The sequence below is a fragment of the Pelodiscus sinensis genome, chromosome 1 (genome assembly GCF_049634645.1).
Source record: "Pelodiscus sinensis isolate JC-2024 chromosome 1, ASM4963464v1, whole genome shotgun sequence".
NCBI lineage: Eukaryota > Metazoa > Chordata > Testudines > Trionychidae > Pelodiscus > Pelodiscus sinensis.
This window is the reverse complement of record NC_134711.1, coordinates 119,024,708-119,042,132: the sequence shown is the minus strand read 5'-3', so window position 1 is coordinate 119,042,132 and position 17,425 is coordinate 119,024,708. Positions and strand designations below refer to the sequence as shown.

Genomic DNA, 17,425 nt, shown 5'->3' with positions numbered 1-17,425 from the left:
AAAAAGTGGCATTATAATAAGGGAGGAATGGAAATACATACGCACTGAATAAAAACCTATAAAATGTAAAGCAAGTTTGAAAGGCACAAACAAGCATGAGACAGAAAATGCTAGTGAAATAAACCTGTGTGAAAAACATTTCAAACACATTCTGAAAGCCTTTCATGCCATACCATGTATTATAACTAGACTGTTCTGAGTCAGAAAATGGCTGATAAAGGCATGTCTCCAGAACTGATAAACAAGTTTCATACAAATCTCTTGCATGCCATGTTACTTTTCCTCTAAGACAAATCTCTTCTTTAAAAATGTATCACAATCACTCTTTAATGCAATGGGAAAAAAAAGAGCAGGTTTTTGTTTTTGGGATGTGCAAGCAGAATTATAGCACTTATTAAACTATCCCATGAAAACATTTGTACATTATAGGAAGGCATGTTAACTTAGGCATGTTAATATTACTCACATAAAGTTGCCCACATATGTGAGCCTTGAGGAGGGCATCTAAAAATATTAGTTTATAAGCAGTTGCTGTTTGCCTGTTTTCCACTAGCACCTCTTGTGGGCTGCGGTGCCCTGGGAAACATTACTGCAGAAGCCCCACCCCTCCCTTGGAAAGTTCATGGCAACCATCAATCAAAATTAGTTGCCTCTGGCAACCAACAACAAATCTGGCTGAGTTAATCACTGGGATCAAGCATGATGTGACATGGTTATTAGTACACTGAGTTCTGCTGAGAATTCCTGGCATCAGGAAGATTTAATCTCCAGGAACTTCTAGAAAGTAAGTATTAATGTCTGAAGGCTAACTAAAAGAACAGCAAATTCCAGGATTAATTTAAAACTCCTCCGGCTTCGTTGTATCCAGTTGCTGTAACTTAGTGGAGGAAAAAATCCAGAGCCAACTTTAAAACTAAGGATCAGAAGATCAAACTCTAGCTCCTTTGAGATGTGCTTGGCTAGATTATGGAGGAAAAGCTGCATGCTGAGCATTTCACTACTACCCACTATCTCTTGCAGTTTGCAACAGTGTTGCTCCAATTGAAAATCTGCAAACATGGCTATTATATGGTGTTTGCATTTTCATTTTCCTGGTTTTATTAACTGGTATATGGATTTGTATATATTTTATGGACTTGTTTGTATAATTCCCTGCACATCGTGGCAGAGCAAGAGGACATTCATATAGCATGTGGCCAGGAGCGGCCCTAGACAAGCTGCCGGCAACTGGCGCTCTAGGCGAAATGCGCGATTGGTGCCCCCGCCTCCAAAGCCCTCAATGGCCATTTAACTTGGCGCCCGAAGCGACCATGCGGTTGCCTGTATTGATGGGCCGCCACTGCATGTGGCATTCCTTTAGAGATACTGGGCCTCCTTCTCTATTTCAGTGATTTTTTTCAAACTATGGGCCATAACCCTGTACAGGGTAATGGAATGTCAAGCACTGGGTCTTATTGCTTCAGGGGGATCAGGTGACCAGTGGGGGTGCTAAGGGAGGCTGCCTGTCTGCCCTGGCACTGCAGACTGCGCTGCACCCCGGAAGCAGCCAGCAGCAGACCTGGCTCTTAGGTGCAGGAAGCAAGGGGGAGGAGAGACTACACAGGGCTCTGCGCACTTACACTGCACTCCCATTGGCTGGGAACCTTGTGCTGGTTGCTTCTGGGGTGCCAGGAGAGACAGGAAGCTGCCTTTGCACCGTCACTGCACTGTAGACCAGAAAACACGTAAGCTCCTCTGCCCCAGACCCAATCTTCCCCAAAGCTGGAGCCTCCTCCTACACTCCAAAGTTTTCATCCGCAGCCCTGCCCCGGAGCCCACACACTAGTCAAATGATGTTGGGTCGTGGGCATCAACAATTTTCTTCAACTGGCTCATGAGAAAAGAAGTTTGAAAATCACTGCTCTGAGTCTATCTTGGGTAGTCATTTGCACCAGCATAATACTTGTATAAAATGCTTCCATTCTTTCTTAGGAGCATCTTACACTCACTTCGGACTGGTGCAAAGTGCATGGCAGCAAAGAATAGGAAAACACAGATGCTTACACTCACGCACGTATCATGCCTTTGATGGGGAAGGGCCAGAAAACGGTGTGCAGCATTCCCAGTTGCAAGGGTGAATTAGGCAAGGGGAAGAGGGCAATAACACTCCAAACCCAGTAAGATCCAAACAGCAGGCCTCCTGGATTACATTTATTTTCCACTCGCTCTGTCTGCACCAAACCTTTTGTCTTTGACAGCAGGAAGCCGAGGGAGGAGGAGGAAGGGATAAAGAAAGGTTAATTTAGAAGACCGTAAGTGGAGCACCTTTATATTCTGCTTCCAGATCCACTAAGATTTCAGATGCAGAAGAGAGCTTCTGTTCCTCAGCTCTGCATTCTTTCCTGAATGCCGAATGTAGAGAAGAGGCCTCTGTCAGGTGGGAGGGGAATGAATGCTGCTGCAATAGAGCATTTCTCTGCCCAACAAAACCTGGCTCACTTTTGTGGAAACTCAGCTATGTTCACACTCTGTGACACTTTCCTTGAGGTGTGGTTTGGCCCAGTTGTTCTGTCTATTCTTCGAAAAGGGCCCTAGGAGAAACATGGCACTTTTCAAAGAAGTCAAGTCAGAGGTCATCATTGGCTTGGCTTGACACTCTCACATGTATTTTAGACCAGGAACTAGAATGATTTTCTCTAATGTAAAAGGTGAAAAATTCAGCAAAGTTTTAGAGCTCTCACTTATTCAAGATCTAAAGATAACTTCCTCCTTTCATTAATTCATTAACAAAACCACAAACGGTATTTATATTGTGTTACTTCACGGCTGGTGCATTGCAGCAGTTATGGCAGAAAAGTATCCAGCAATGTAATTATTGCAGCAAACTTGCTGCCCTGATCACTTCTGACATCCATTCCATTCAAGAGGAAAAGTGTCTCCATGTGGAAATCAATGATTAAGACAAAGTTGCGTATTGGGTAGAACAACTCAGATGTTCAATTCCTGGGTCTGCTGCTGCCTTGATATGTGACTTCAAGCTAGTCATGTCACCTCTTTGTGTCTCAGTTTTCTCATTTGTCAGATGGACATACTGGTACTTCAGTTGTAATGCACCTTTAGATCTACAGGCAGTCCCCGGGTTACATACAAGATAGGGACTGGAGGTTTGTTCTTAAGTTGAATCTGTATGTAAGTCGGAACTGGCATCAGCCGCTGCTGAAACTGATCAGTTTCAACAGCGGCTGAATCTGGACGCCAGTTCTGACTTACATACAGATTCAACTTAAGAAACCCAGGCGTCCCCAAGTCAGCTGCTGCTGAAACTGATCAGCAGCTGATTTCAGGAAGCCCGGGGCAGAGCAACTCTGTCTTGGGCTTCCTGTAGTCAGCCCCTAGTCAGTTTCAGCAGCGGCTGACTTGGGGACGCCTGGAGCAGAGCAGCTGGGGTGCTGCTGGGTTGGTACAGTAGCGCCGCTCCTCGGCGCTACTGGAGCAACCCGGCAGCACCCCAGCTGCTCTGTCCCAGGAGTCCTGATTCAGCCACTGCTGAAACTGACCAGCAGCGGCTGAATCAGGACGCCTGGGGCAGAGCAGCTGGGGTGCTGCCAGGTTGGTACAGTAGTGCCGAGGAGCGGCGCTGCGGGACCAACCCGGCAGCGCCCCAGCTGCTCTACTCCAGGCGTAGGCAAGAAAAGCCTGGTCTGCTGGGGAGGGGAGGGGACGGGAGGGGAGGGGAGCACTAGCTGCACCCCCCCCCCCCAGCAGACCAGGGAGACGCGGGTGCCCGCGTCCTCCATGGCTTTGCTCCGTCTCCCTGGTCTGCTGACCAGGGAGATGGGGAGCAAAGCCGCGGAGCACGCCCGCAGCGGGACAGCCCAGGCAGACCAGGGAGACGTGGAGCAGCTTTTCTCGCCCCGGAGGATGGGGGTGGCGGGACTGCAGCGCATCTGGGTGTCCCTCCGCTCCAGTCCTCCGGGGCGAGAAAAGCCCCGTTCGTAACTGCGGATCCGACATAAGTCGGATCCGCGTAACTCGGGGACTGCCTGTATGTGTGAAAAGTGCTGTATAAGAGCCACTAGTTATTTTAACCTGTTTTTTTTTCTCATGTATCTTCAGTGCATTGCCTTCTCTGGTACAAATCAGTGTAGTTTCATTTAAGTCAATAGAGCTGCACTGAGAGCTGGATGTAGTGGCAGGCACTCCGGTGACTATGTGGGGACCCCCAGTTGGGGCACGCTCTTGCTCATTAGCAACATAAGGGATAATAGAATGTTTGAAGTAGTGATGTTAAATGTTGAGTAATTGACTATCTGATTAGTCGATAGGGCACCTCTGCCTTTGAAGTGTAGCAAAAGTCCTAGGGCTGTTGCTACCCTTCAAAGGCGGTGGCACTGTGGAGCCCAGGGTCAGCTGGGGACTCCTCTGCTGACCCTGGGCTCCATGTGGCACTACCACTTTGAAACACTGCAGGGCGCTTGGCTTCGGGCTGCATGTGGCGTTTTAAAGCGTCAGCACCCTGTGGAGACTGGGATTGGCTGGGGACTCCCTTGTTGATCCTGGGCTCCATGAGGTACTGCTGCTTTGAAATGCCGTGTGCAGCCTGGGAACACCCCAGCTAGCCCCAGGCTGCACATGGTGTTTCAAAGTGGCAGCGCTGCATGGAGCCTGCCATCTGGCTCCAAGCTCTACGTGGCGCTGACACTTTGAAGTACCCCACCTCTTACCTGTCTCCCTTGCTACCTCTTTCTGATAGAGGCAGCAAGGTGGGTGGGGGGAAGCAACTAGATGACTAGCCTGTTGACTATCCAGTAAGCATTTGTTTATCGGCTAGTCGACTAGTCTACATCGCTAGTTTGAAGTAAAATGTTTCAGGTATTCCAAATGTGAAACCCAGATCACTGACTTCAAATGTCTAGTCTAAGTTGTGGTTTGATATTCAAAAGTTTTAACAAGTGGAGGGGAAAAGGAGGCATTGAAGACAGCTCTTGCCTGGGACACCATTTAGGCTATATCTACACAACAACATTATTTTGAAATAACTAGCATTATTTTGAAATAACTTAGTCCGTGTCTACACAGCCAGCAGTTATTTCGACATGTTTAAATACTGTCAAGCTGGAGGACTTCTTACTCATAAAATGAAGGTTACAGGAGTTGGAGTAAGGGAGGTCTGAGGAAGAGTGTTCTATTTTGAAATGAGTGCTGTGTAGACAGCACCAAAACTGGAAATAAGCTATTTCGAAATAAGCTACGCAATTGACATAATGTGATGTGTGCTTAGCAAATTGAGCTAAGCCCCACTGTGTAGATGCGCCCTTAGTGTATGGTCATATTTTCCAACTGGGTAGACTAGATGCCATTGCCACAAATGGCATCTGGCCTAGCTGTCTGGGAAAGCTGGAAGCCCTACAAGGGGAGCACAAAACTCTGTTTCTGTGTGGGTGTTGAATAATTGTTTTTTGTGCTTTTTGAATTTCTTGGAGACAGTGGGGAAGATTGTACAAAAACAAATTAATCACACAAAGTATACTTTTTAGCTGACAATGGGCCAAATTTTGGATCAAAACAATATGGCAATATTTATTACATTAAATAGTTTTGTATTTCACAAAAATAACCATAGTCAGGTTCCTGTTAGGCCAGGCAGTCTACAAACATATGTGAGACTGTTCTGACTCTAACAATTTCATAACAGAAGTACTCTACACAGACCTAAGGGTGTTGGATTCTTACCATTTTACAGATGGAGAACTGAGGCCCACAGTCATACAGGAAGTCCTGGCAGAGCCTGTAGTTGAAACCCCATTCCCTGAAGCCTAGGCCCGTCTTTAACTGTTAGACCACCTTATCCTCTCAGTAGTTCTTTAACTTTCTCATGCTGTTGGTGAGAGTAAGATATATAGGGTTGCCAGATGGTTTCAAGAAAAATACCGGACACACTTGACATTACAACACAATCTACATTATCTCTTACTTAGAAAATACCAGACATTGATATTTTCGTATTTATATTTTCTCAATTTGTTTCCTGAACAGAAAACTCAAATACTGGACTGTCCGGTTCAAAACTGGACATCTGGCAACCTTAGTAAACAATGCCAATTCCTTGGCAAATAATCCCTTTCAATGCACTGCATGTTGAGCAGATTTGGAGAGAATTAAATTTTCTCTGTCATTTATAGACTTTAAAAATAAGGTGACATGGAATAGTAATGAAGAATAAAGATATAGGAAATCCTAGTTTGTATTATACTGGCAAATCAAAGAGCTACTTTTCTTTAATCCACTTACTGCCTCAGCACTCCTCACACAAAACCAAGGAAAATCCCCACAGGGCTTGAAGAAGAAAGGAGGGAGGGAGAAGTGAAGCACATCTAATAATTAGAAAAACTGTAATTCATTGGCTGAACACATGAATATCATGTGGTTACATTTAAAGCCTCTATGTTCCGAAAGAATGGGGGAAAGCACTTGTATCCATGGCTAGGCTTGGCAAGGTTCATGAACTGAATGGGAATTGATGCCAGATTTTCAGTGGTGTTGCATCCAAATGTGAGTTGGCGTGAAAACCATGTAAAATGCAGTTGTTTCATAATATTTAGCCTGGAGCGAGGTGATTTAGTGAGTTCAGCTAAGTTGCACTTTGGGAAGCTTTTCAATTTGTACAAATCTGAATCTTGGATTCTAAACATTAGGGGTAGGAAACGGAGACCAAGCAAAATTGAAGAGGGTCACACAAATCTCTGTGAAAGGAAACCACCAACTTTTAGAAAGCTCAGCTTTAGAGCTTGATTCTCCCAGCTTTCCTCATGCTGATTAGTGCATGCGGCAGGGACTAGGGATGTCAATGTGTAGTTGACTACATGATTAACCAATAACTCTGGGCTTATCGGTTTATCTTGTCAACTACATACACTGCCCGCCCCCCTTGCTGCTCCTGTATCAGAGGCAGCAAGTGGTGGGGGGCGGGGAGGGAGATCAGGAGACAGTGCCTGTGAGGAGTTGACTTTAAGCAGGCTCCCCACAGGCACCGGATCTGCCTCCCCCGCCACATGATATTCATGTGTTCAGCCAATGAATTACGGTTTTCCTAATTATTAGATGTGCTTCACTTCTCCCTTCCTCCTTTCTTCTTCAAGCTCTGTGGGGATTTTCCTTGGTTTTGTGTGAGGAGTGCTAAGGCAGTAATGGTGTGTCTAGACTACCGGGTTTTGTCGACAAAAGTGGACTTTTGTTGACAAAACTAAACCTGCGTCTACACTACCGCTGAGTTCTGTCGACATAACGTCGACAGAACTCAGCAGTTTTATCGACGCTGGTAAACCTCATTTTATGAGGAATAACGCCTTTTGTCGACAGAGTTCTGTCGACAGAAGGCATTGTTGCATCTAAACAGTCCTTTGCGTCTACACTGCCATGTCAACAAAGCAGCTTGCTTTGTCAACAGAACTGAATGTAGTCTAGACGCTCTTTGTCGACAGAAGCTTTGTCGACAGTCTGTCGACAAAACTTCTTTCGTCAAAAGCCTGTAGTCTCGACATACCCTAAGTGTGGAGGGTGAGAGAGGCAGGCAGGAACAGACACATACGGAAAGCTAGCTTTCAAGCAGGCTCCCCGCACGTGTTGGCTCAACGGACCCTACAGAGGCAGGTGGGGTAGGCAGGATATAGTGCTGGGGGGAGCCGGCTTAAAAGCTGGTTCCTCCACAGCAGCAACTCCACGGTGCCACCATGTCGCCTCATCCCCCCCCCCCTCCATCAGAGGCAGCAGCAGGGAGAGGGGTAGGGGAGGCTGCTGGGAAGCAGCCCCGTTCGCGGGAGGTCTGAGCTTCCTGTGGACAGAGGCTACTCCATGGCAGCAGCCTCTGTCCATGGGGGGGATCCAAGCTCCCCAAAGACAGGAGTTGCAGCCATAGACCAGCTTCTGTCCATAGGGAGCTCGGCCTCCCCTCTCCTCGCGGAAAGGGGTCTCTGCCACCCCATGCTGCTGCTTCTATCAGAAGCAGCAGCGCAGGGCAGCAGGCAGTCAGTCATTTTGCACGGGGAACTGGCTTTTAAACTGGCTCCCCTCACAGACCAGCTCCTGCCTGGCACCCCACACTGCTGCCTCTGACACAGGGGCAAGGGGCTCTCTGGGAGTGTGGCCAGAGCAGACTGGCTATTGCCCCTCCTCGGGGACTGTAGAATAGTCATTAATGGATAAGAATTCATGCAGTTACATGACTATTCAATTACACGATATTTAACATCCCTAGCAGGGACTGGTCATTGCAGTGTAGACCCTGATTCCTGGATTGGGCCAAAACTCCAGTACAAACAACCTCAGGAATTAGGGAGAGTTCCGATCTACATCTGCACTTGGGGCTTAGGTTCACATGTGCACTGATCACAGCAACATATAGCAGTACCTACAGCCCGGGCGCTGGATACAGCCCCCAGCTTGCATGGGTCTGGCCCCCAAGGCTCAGGTCCCATCCCCTCTGCCTCAGGGAGCCAGGCTGGCACTCCAGACTTGCAGCCTGCCTCCTGCCAATGCTCCACACCCCCACTCTACTCCCACCCACCCTTCAAGCTTTCAGCCTATTCATGCACCCTACCACCCCCCAACACACTTCTGTATCCTCTCTCCTGCCCAAACCCTACACCCCAAACCCACTTCCTGATAGCCTCCTCACACACACTGAACTCTTCATTTTTGGCTCCACCCTAGAGCATGCGGGCCCCATAAAACCTACTGGCCTGGACCCCCCTAGGTGCTGGTATGTGAGGGGAATATGGGGAGTGTCTTTCTGTTTCTCCCCTCTAACATATAGCCTCATACTCATATGAATATAGAGTGACACTTTGTAAACAACACAACAGAGGGCTTGTCTATGCAGACAGTTGATGCAGGGCAAGCTGCCCTTTCTAAAGTACAACACAGGTTGTGGGCTCCTGGGAGTGGTAAATCTCACTTTGTTGGCATATAGGATTATGAGCCACCAGTAACCTTTGTCCCATCATGGCCTGTAACAGAAGACAATGGACAGAGCCTCAAAAGTGACTGGAGCCCACGATGGGACACAAGGTCTGGGAAACAGACTGATCCAATCAGTGCCCATCTTGGACAGCCAGCATTGGTCAGTTTCCTGACACTCCCCTAGTCCTAAGTTAGCCCCAGCAGCAGTTCTTGGTGGAGGGAGTACTGGCATTCCCATAGCAATCCCCTCCTTGAGGCAGGGTACAGAGAACTGCAAACTGCACCGACTGGGTGGCATGGGCCAATAACTAGGGAATATTTTGCAGAGAAAAATGTATCTGATGACCTTTGCCTCTTTCGTCTCATGGCATCTCTGAGCAGATCGGGATTTCCTCACATTTATCATCTGGAAAGAACTGAATTCTGTGGCAATATTGATTCTAAAAGGCTGTGAACTGACCAGGAATTCTTCTCTGCAGGGACTTGTCGTTCAGATCCAATACCTGGGGCCAGATTCCAACTCCCATTATGGTCCCTCTTCACTATTCCAGCAGTAGAAAGAGGGCAGAGGCCCCTGGGGGAATTCCTCATTGTAGGAGTAATGTCAGGCTGGCATGTGTGGCCCTACACTGCTCTTTTACAATCTCTGGTAAACGGGTGAGCTGGATACAGGAAAAGGAATAGCTAAATGCTCTGTGCACCCATAATCCTGTGCTGCAGAACAGCCTTGCAGTCTGCCATGCAAGCCTACCAGAAGTTGGAGAAGCCCCTGAAACGGTTGTAATTTATACTTAGGGCTACACCAGTCACAGGAGCAGCCAGAATCTGGAAGGTGTGAAGCAGTCTAGAGTCACCATTGCCTTCCCATCCCTCTCTTGGGCTGTGGTGTCTCCCTAGAGATACCCCAGAATGTGGCACCAGGCACTGGCTCCATTTCCTGATTGCCTGTTATGGCGCCGGAAAAACACTCGTGTGTTAAAGTTGTGTTTCTGCCAGTAACTTTTGTGTCAATACAACTTTGCTATCAGTAATATTTACAGATGTGCCAAAGGGCACATCTACATAGCCGGGCTAAAGCCAAAATAAGCTATGCAACTTAAGTTATATCAATTGCATCACTTAAGTCAAAATAGCTTAATTCGGCTTTTGGCACTGTCTACACAGCAGGAACTCTGAGAAAGGGCACTCTTCCTTCAAATTCCCTTACTCTTAATAAAACGAGAGTTACAGGAGTCAGAATAAGAAGCTCAACATTATTTTAACCTTATTTCACAATAACTGCTGTGTAGACGCAGACTATGTTATTTTGGAATAATGTCAGCTATTCCAAAATAATGCTGCTGTGTAGATATAGCCGAAGTGATTAAGAATCCCGTCTGATTTTAAGCATTTTTGAAAATCCAACCGTGTTTGGATAGCTGAGTAAGAAAACAAATATAATTCATACTGCTGGAATATAAAATATCCCGAGCTCTAAAATTAGCAATGATAAAACCACATTAAGTTAATATAAACAGCCTGAGTTGTCATGTACCAGACGCCTATGGCTAAAACAGTTTCCATCTTTCTGAAATCAGGAGTCATTAAACCCTTCAAAGAAACTGCTTCAGTTTAACATTAGTAATACTGTATCTTCAAAGCAGCCCTATTCTTATCACAAGTTGACTCAACTGTACAGTAGTTTGGACACCTCTGGGTATGTCTACACTACCACCCTAATTTGAACTAGGGTGGTAATGTAGTCAAGCGGAGTTGCAAATGAAGCCCGGGATTTGAATTTCCCAGGCTTCATTTGCATAAAGCTGGTGCCATTTTTAAATGTCCACTAGTTCGGACTCCGTGCCCCGCGGCTATACGCGGCACAAACTAGGTAGTTCCACGAGGAGTAACGGTAGTTCGGAATAGGAAGCCTAGTCCGAACTACCTAGTTTGTGCCGCGTGTAGCCGCGGGGCACGGAGTCCGAACTAGCGGACATTTAAAAATGTCGGCACCCGGCAATATGTAAATGAAGCCCGGGAAATTCAAATCCCGGGCTTCATTTGCAACTCCGGTTGACTACATTACCACCCTAGTTCGAACTAGGGTGGTAGTGTAGACATACCCCATGATTGCTGATTCATTATTACTTGAAAGCCAAAGACCATCAAAGGTTAGGAACACTCTTTAGTTAAAAATAAAATCTTGCCAATCCCTCACTTCACGTCCTCTTCCGCCTGTGCTTGGATAGAAAGCATTGACAGCTGTTACTTCAATAAAAGAGCAACTCATATTATTGACTTGAACCAGATTTCTCTGATTTGACTCTCCCAAGTATTTTATTAATTAAAAGCAAGTATAGTGTTCCCAGGGTAGCAGAAGAAAGCAGGGTAGAGGAAGTACTGCTAAGGTTTTCATGTTGCATTTATCATTTTGTTTTAATGGCTCAGATCTTGAGCCACTTTTCACCACAGTCCGGAAAACACTCGACTTAAAGCTAGTGTAGCTGGATGACAGGATCATTTCAGTGAATAGTGGGAATTCTCAATGGGCAAAGCAACACTTTTGCCAGTGCTTAGGCAAGCATTGGAAATGAGTTTGAATGGGGGAAAAATGTTGGGGCTTCAACAAGCTCTTGGATCCAAACTGTCAAATTAACACCCTAGTGCCATGATGTCTAACACGCTAGCCACACGTGGCTATTGGCCGGTTGAGTGTGGCTAGTTGGGGAGGGATGGAGTGTTGGAAAAAGAGGCCTTTGGTAGGTAGGTGTGGAAATGGGCAAGCTGTGGGCAGGTGAGGATCTTGGAGGTCTGCCCACAATTTGCCATGTCATTGTTACTGTGGCTCTTGAAGACCTGTTATGTTCCACGTGAGAGGGGTCTGGATTTGAGTGTGTAATGGGAATGTAAGCGGGCAGAGGACGAAATGGATGGAAGTGATCCCCCCCCATATATTCCTTTCCTATCTTATGTGATGAGGTGTAAGTAACGTTTTTAAAATGTTTTGAGAGCCTCAGAGGGAAGCTGCTTTAGAAATGCAGCACATTTGCATAGAGAGTACAGGAAAACTCCAGTGGTCCGGCATCCAATGGTCCAGCACTCCTGATGGTCCGGCACCATCTGGAACCCAGAAGTGCTCCGGCTGCCAGACGATTGGAGCTGCTCTGCCCCCGGCTTCCCCGATTCAGCCGCTGCTGAAACTGACCAGCGGCTGATTCGGGGAAGCCTGGGGCAGAGCAGCTGGGGTGCTGCCGGGTTGGTCCCCTAGCGCCGCTCCTCGGCGCTGCGGGACTAACCTGGCAGCACCCCAGCTGCTCTGCCCCAGACTTTCCGGAGTCAGCCGCTGGTCAGTTTCAGCAGCAGCTGATTTGGGGAAGTCTGGGGCAGAGCAGCTGGGGTGCTGCTGGGTTGGTCCCACAGCACTGAGGGGCACATCCCCCCCCACTCCACCCTAGACCCCCTCATAGCCCCCCCTTCCGATAGTCCGGCATATCTGATAATCCGGCACCCCCTGGGTCCTAAAGGTGCCGGATTATTGGAAGTTTACAGTATATCACTTTCTACTGAGGAAACTGGCTTAGGGCTTGCTCCAGTGTACGTCCATGGGAGTTTTGTCACCAACTTCTATGGAAACAGGATTGGGCCTTCTGAATGGCAACAGGCAATAACACAAGCAGGAGTAGATTGCCAGGTGTCCTGTGTTCACCCGGACAGTCCAGTATTTGCAGGCTCCATCTGGTAAAAAACAGGAAATACTGGACATGTGAAATGTCTGGTATTTCCTCTTTCCCTCAGACGGAAGCCCGGCAGGGACAATTTTCCCCTGCTGAGTCTGGCGGGGGCAGAAGAGTGAGGAGCGCGGCAGAGGTGTAGCGAAGGGGGGCAGGAGGGTGCACTTACCGGGTGCCACGCTGGGGGGGGCGTCGGGCCGGGGTGGGAGTGGAGCACACGCTGCTTTGGTTCACGTGACTAGCAGAGACCCGGGAGCTAGCCACATGATGCCTCCCACCAGCCGTGGCCAACCTGCGGCTCTTGCCCCCCAAAAGTGCGGCTTGCAAACAAAAACAAAATAAAGTCCCCCCCCCCCCGCTGGCTCCACAGCCCCCCAGCTTTCCTGTGCTTACCGGGTTGGAGCTGGGAGCTGTGGGGTTTTAAAAAATGGCATCCAAGATGGCAGCATCCTTTAAAAATATATATATTTATTTAGTTAGTTTGTTTTTGCTCCACAATTCTCTTTGTGGGCTTTCTTTCTTTTTTTTTTTTTTGCTTGACAATTTTTTTCAGGTGTCATCTGCAGTGCAGGATGAGCATGATTTAGGAAGGGCTGTCCCTATTTCTTACTAAATATTTCCCCATTCTGTCCTTTGAAAGCTCCTGTATTCCAATGGATTTTCAAGAGAGTATCAAAGGGGCATTAGAGGTAAAGGGCTGTGTGTATGTGTGTGTGTGTGCGTGGGTGGGGAGATACAAATTTTGTATCTGCATTCACTTCTGCATCTGCAAAAATGATCCACAGATATCCACATCCGTAGATGCGGATACCTGCAGATAGCTGCAAATTTGCGGGGTTCTGCATTCAAAATTTGTGTTCACATCCATATCCACAAAAATAAGCCCCAAATATCCACATCTGTGAATGCAGATATCCACGGATATAGAGTAGATATCTGGATTTGGCGGACTCTCATTGGGGGAATGGATCAGCACTTCTGTCAGAACCCAGTTCAAGTTGGGGAAGCTAATAATCCAACCAGAGGATCAAATTCAGCAATGAATACTCTTCACATGCCATCTGCTGTACTTTGTGCATACGTGAGGAAGAAAAATGGGGCATTCCCCAATTGTCCATATTCATAACATTTCAACCATACCTGCCAATATTTGCAATGGCTTAGGCTATGTCTAGACTGAAGGCTTCTTTCGGAAAAAGCTTTTCTGGAAGAGATCTTCTGAAAAAACTTCTTTCGAAAGAGAGCATCCACACTGCCAGAGTGCATCGAAAAAGCAATCTGCTTTTTCAACATCATCCACAGTGAAGGGACGCTATCTCACATTTTAGCCATGATTTCTATGGACAGAATGGCCACCAGGGCTCCTGTGCTTTTTCCTCTTTCCTCCTCTTGCACAAGAACTCTCTCTTCCCATCCACACATGCCTTTTTCCGAAAGAGCTCTTTTCAGAAAAAGGCTTCTTCATAGAATGAGGATTACCAGTGACAGAAAAAACCCTCGGTTCTTTCTATTTTCTTTCGAAAGAACGTTTTTTCCGCAAAAACTCTGTCGTGTAGACATACCCCTAGTGTGGTAAAGGAAAATGCCAGACCATAAAACAGCAAGATGAGAGAGATGGTACACAGTAGCTGAATAACTGCTTCCTATCACAAGCTCTGGGAAGACATGATTCAACAGAAGGAGAGGCAGCGGCAATATTGTTACCATCTGATAGTTTCATCTGAAACTTTTTTCTTTTAAGTATAAAATAGTGACCAGACAAGAGTGAACCAAAAGCAGCAGCTGATTACATTGGTGGCATTATAATCTCATTTAAAAATATTTGCAGAACAAGTTTACATGTTTATTCAGCTATAAGGACAGTCTGTCCATACAATGCAATCTCGCCTTGTTTTGCAAACACCAAAGGAAATGATTCATGTCAAACAAACCAATGCTGTTCCCCCTTCCATGAATAATTCCCGTTAATGATACATGCTTTGAAGGATGAATACTTTCTTTCTTGTCTATTTGGACACAGTTTAGAGCAATTAGAGCCTCTAGGACGGTTCAGACTATTGTTTGTTCTACTGACAGGTTTAGAAAAGTCACACAGCATGATCTATTTTAGAAAAGGCATCATGAATATGGCCCAAGTAATGTACGCAGCTGGGTTTAAGTGCTTCATTTCCACCAGTGTTTGTCTTCCTATGTAATGGTGATTGAGAGTGATGCTTGTGTGCATTCATCAAAATGTATATTTCCTTGACTGACTAGTCAGACAATGGCTGTGACACTGCTTTCAGCTAGTCTCCCCCAGGCTTACAGCAGATGTTTGATGGGCACTCATCTCCACTGTTATTTTGAAAGCCCATTTGGAAATAATAGCCCTATTACAGGGAACAGTAAGCGGAGGCAACATTATCAAAATGATTTATCCTGTCTGATCCAAACACATTCCCCGAGGCTCAGGGATAGATATTTATTCCCTTGTGCCCCTCCATCCCCACAGCACATTAAAATGATCCTGGGAGGTGGAATCCAACTTATAATAAATTGTAAATATTCCCTTGGCTTTGTTTCCTAAATCTGGTGGCTCTCCAAATAAACAGTCTGTGCTCCCAGATTTCAAATAAATGTCATGAATGTCATTGTACTTGCAATGCTATTTGGTCCATTGCAAGATCATTATTTCTAGGGTTGATTAGGAAGACAATTTTGAAAATCGTGCCATTACTTGTTTTGAATGGTCTTTAGTGGACTTTACTTCCATTCCTTTCAGGATCTCCACTGCTGCTGAAAAAACTGTGCTTAAACATGAACTTTTGCAAGCAGGGTCTAGCAAAGTTTCCTTCACTAGTGGGGAGTAGGTGCTTCCAAGTGTCACCATCTTCTCCTTATCTCATTGTTTGGGATCAAGTCATCGTGCATCTACACTAGAGATATTAAAAAGCGGTTAATTAGATAACGTGTAATTCTCCGTGGTTACACGCAGTGAGCTCTACAGTATAAAACGTATCCTGCAGAGCCTGCAGCGTAGCCAGCTCCCCGGGAGCCAGCCAGCCCCACTCCCGGAGACCTGGCTGTGCTACAGGCTTTGCAGGTAAGTTTCATACTGTAGAGCCACAGCTTGGGGCAGCAGCCTGGGAGTGGGTGCATGCCAGAAGCCACCTGTCATCCCACTCCTGAGGAGTTGTCTGTATCAGAGGCAGCACCGTGGGGTGGCAGCTAGCTCCCAGCCCCACTCTCAGGAAGCCAACTGCTTCTCTACACTGTGGTCTCTGATACAGAGCCAGCAGGATAGAATGGCAGCCGGCTCCCCAGGAGTAGGTCCAGGAGTCTGCAGGTAAACGTTTACCATACCTGATCAGCCCAGGCTTACCAGTTAACAATTCAGACATCCCTAATCTACACAACAGATTTTACTGTGATTAAGCACCCTCTTTAAATAGCGTCCGCTTTAGTCTTGTGTAAGTAAATGTAAAGTAAAATTGTAAGGTGTGACTCCTTGACATCGCTTTAACACAATTTGATCTTATCCCCCATACATCAGACCAAAGTGGTTTAAAGCAGTCAGGAGACAACCACATGTAAGCATTGTGCTTAAACATGATCCAGTCTGGAGTGTAGATAGAGACTTGTTTCATATTACCTTGTACTTATGCAGTGCTTTTTATCCATGGATCTCCACGTGTCTTAAAGTGAAAAATAAGTACCCTTACTAGGGCGGGTCAAAGACCCAGACTTTATTTTCTGCTAAGAATTTGAAGAAAATGAAGAAAAGTCACTTTAGTAGAATATTTTGGGATTTTGCTGAGAAGTGGAACCAAAAGCAAAAACTTGACAAATTTCTACAACCAACAACTGAATGTTTGGGTTTTTTTCCCAGAAATTTTCATTTTATCAAAGAGCTGTTTTTCTGTCTGAAAAGCGTTCTAACCCTGTTTCTGCAGAAGGTGAAGTTATGGCACAAAGCAGTATGTGTTTGCCCAAGGTCAATGGCAGAGCCAAGAACAGAATCCAAGTCTCCTGGGCTGTGTCCAGACTCCATGCCTCCGTCGACGGAGGCATGTAGATTAGCCAGATCGGAAGAGGGAAATGAAGCCGCGATTAAAATAATCGCGGCTTCATTTAAATTTAAATGGCTGCCCCTATCTGCCGATCAGCTGTTTGTCGGCAGATCGGGAGAGTCTGGACGCGATGCCCCGACAAAGAAGCCTTTCTTCATCGACACAGGTAAACCTGGTTTCACGAGGCTTACCTGTGTCGATGAAGAAAGGCTTCTTTGTCGGGGCATCGCGTCCAGACTCTCCCGATCTGCCGACAAACAGCTGATCGGCAGATCGGGGCAGCCATTTAAATTTAAATGAAGCCGCGATTATTTTAATCGCGGCTTCATTTCCCTCTTCCGATCTGGCTAATCTACATGCCTCCGTCGACGGAGGCATGGAGTCTGGACACAGCCCTGTTGTCCAGCTCAGGCTCTGTTCTCTATTGCTTTTCTTCGTAAAACTTGGCTGTACAGTAGCCAGCAAACATTTGAAGAAATGACAGCAGACATGCATTTCCATGGTACTTAGGACAGGAGACTGCTGTTGTATGATATCTGTGGACAAATATAGCTCTCGCCTTCAGCATACCACAGAAAGCAATGAACTGCAGAATGATATGGAGGTACACAAGAGTGTGAGGAATATTACTTATTATGTGCTTCCCCCCCCCCCCTCCTCTCTCACTACCATGTGCCTAGAGGAGGCAATATAAGGAAGTGGAAAAGGGAAATCAAGTTAATGAGATTT

General features: G+C 46.5%; 1 protein-coding gene across 2 annotated transcripts in view; it reads left to right on the top strand.

Moving 5' to 3' along the window:
- The first annotated feature begins 669 nt into the window (after nt 1–669).
- LMNTD1 (lamin tail domain containing 1) overlaps nt 670–17,425 on the top strand; it is a 276,783-nt gene continuing 260,027 nt past the window's right edge. For both annotated transcript variants that reach the window (XM_075898616.1, XM_075898606.1), the window contains exon 1: nt 670–784. The gene's annotated coding sequence lies outside the window, so the exon portion shown is untranslated. The remainder of the gene's footprint in view (nt 785–17,425) is intronic.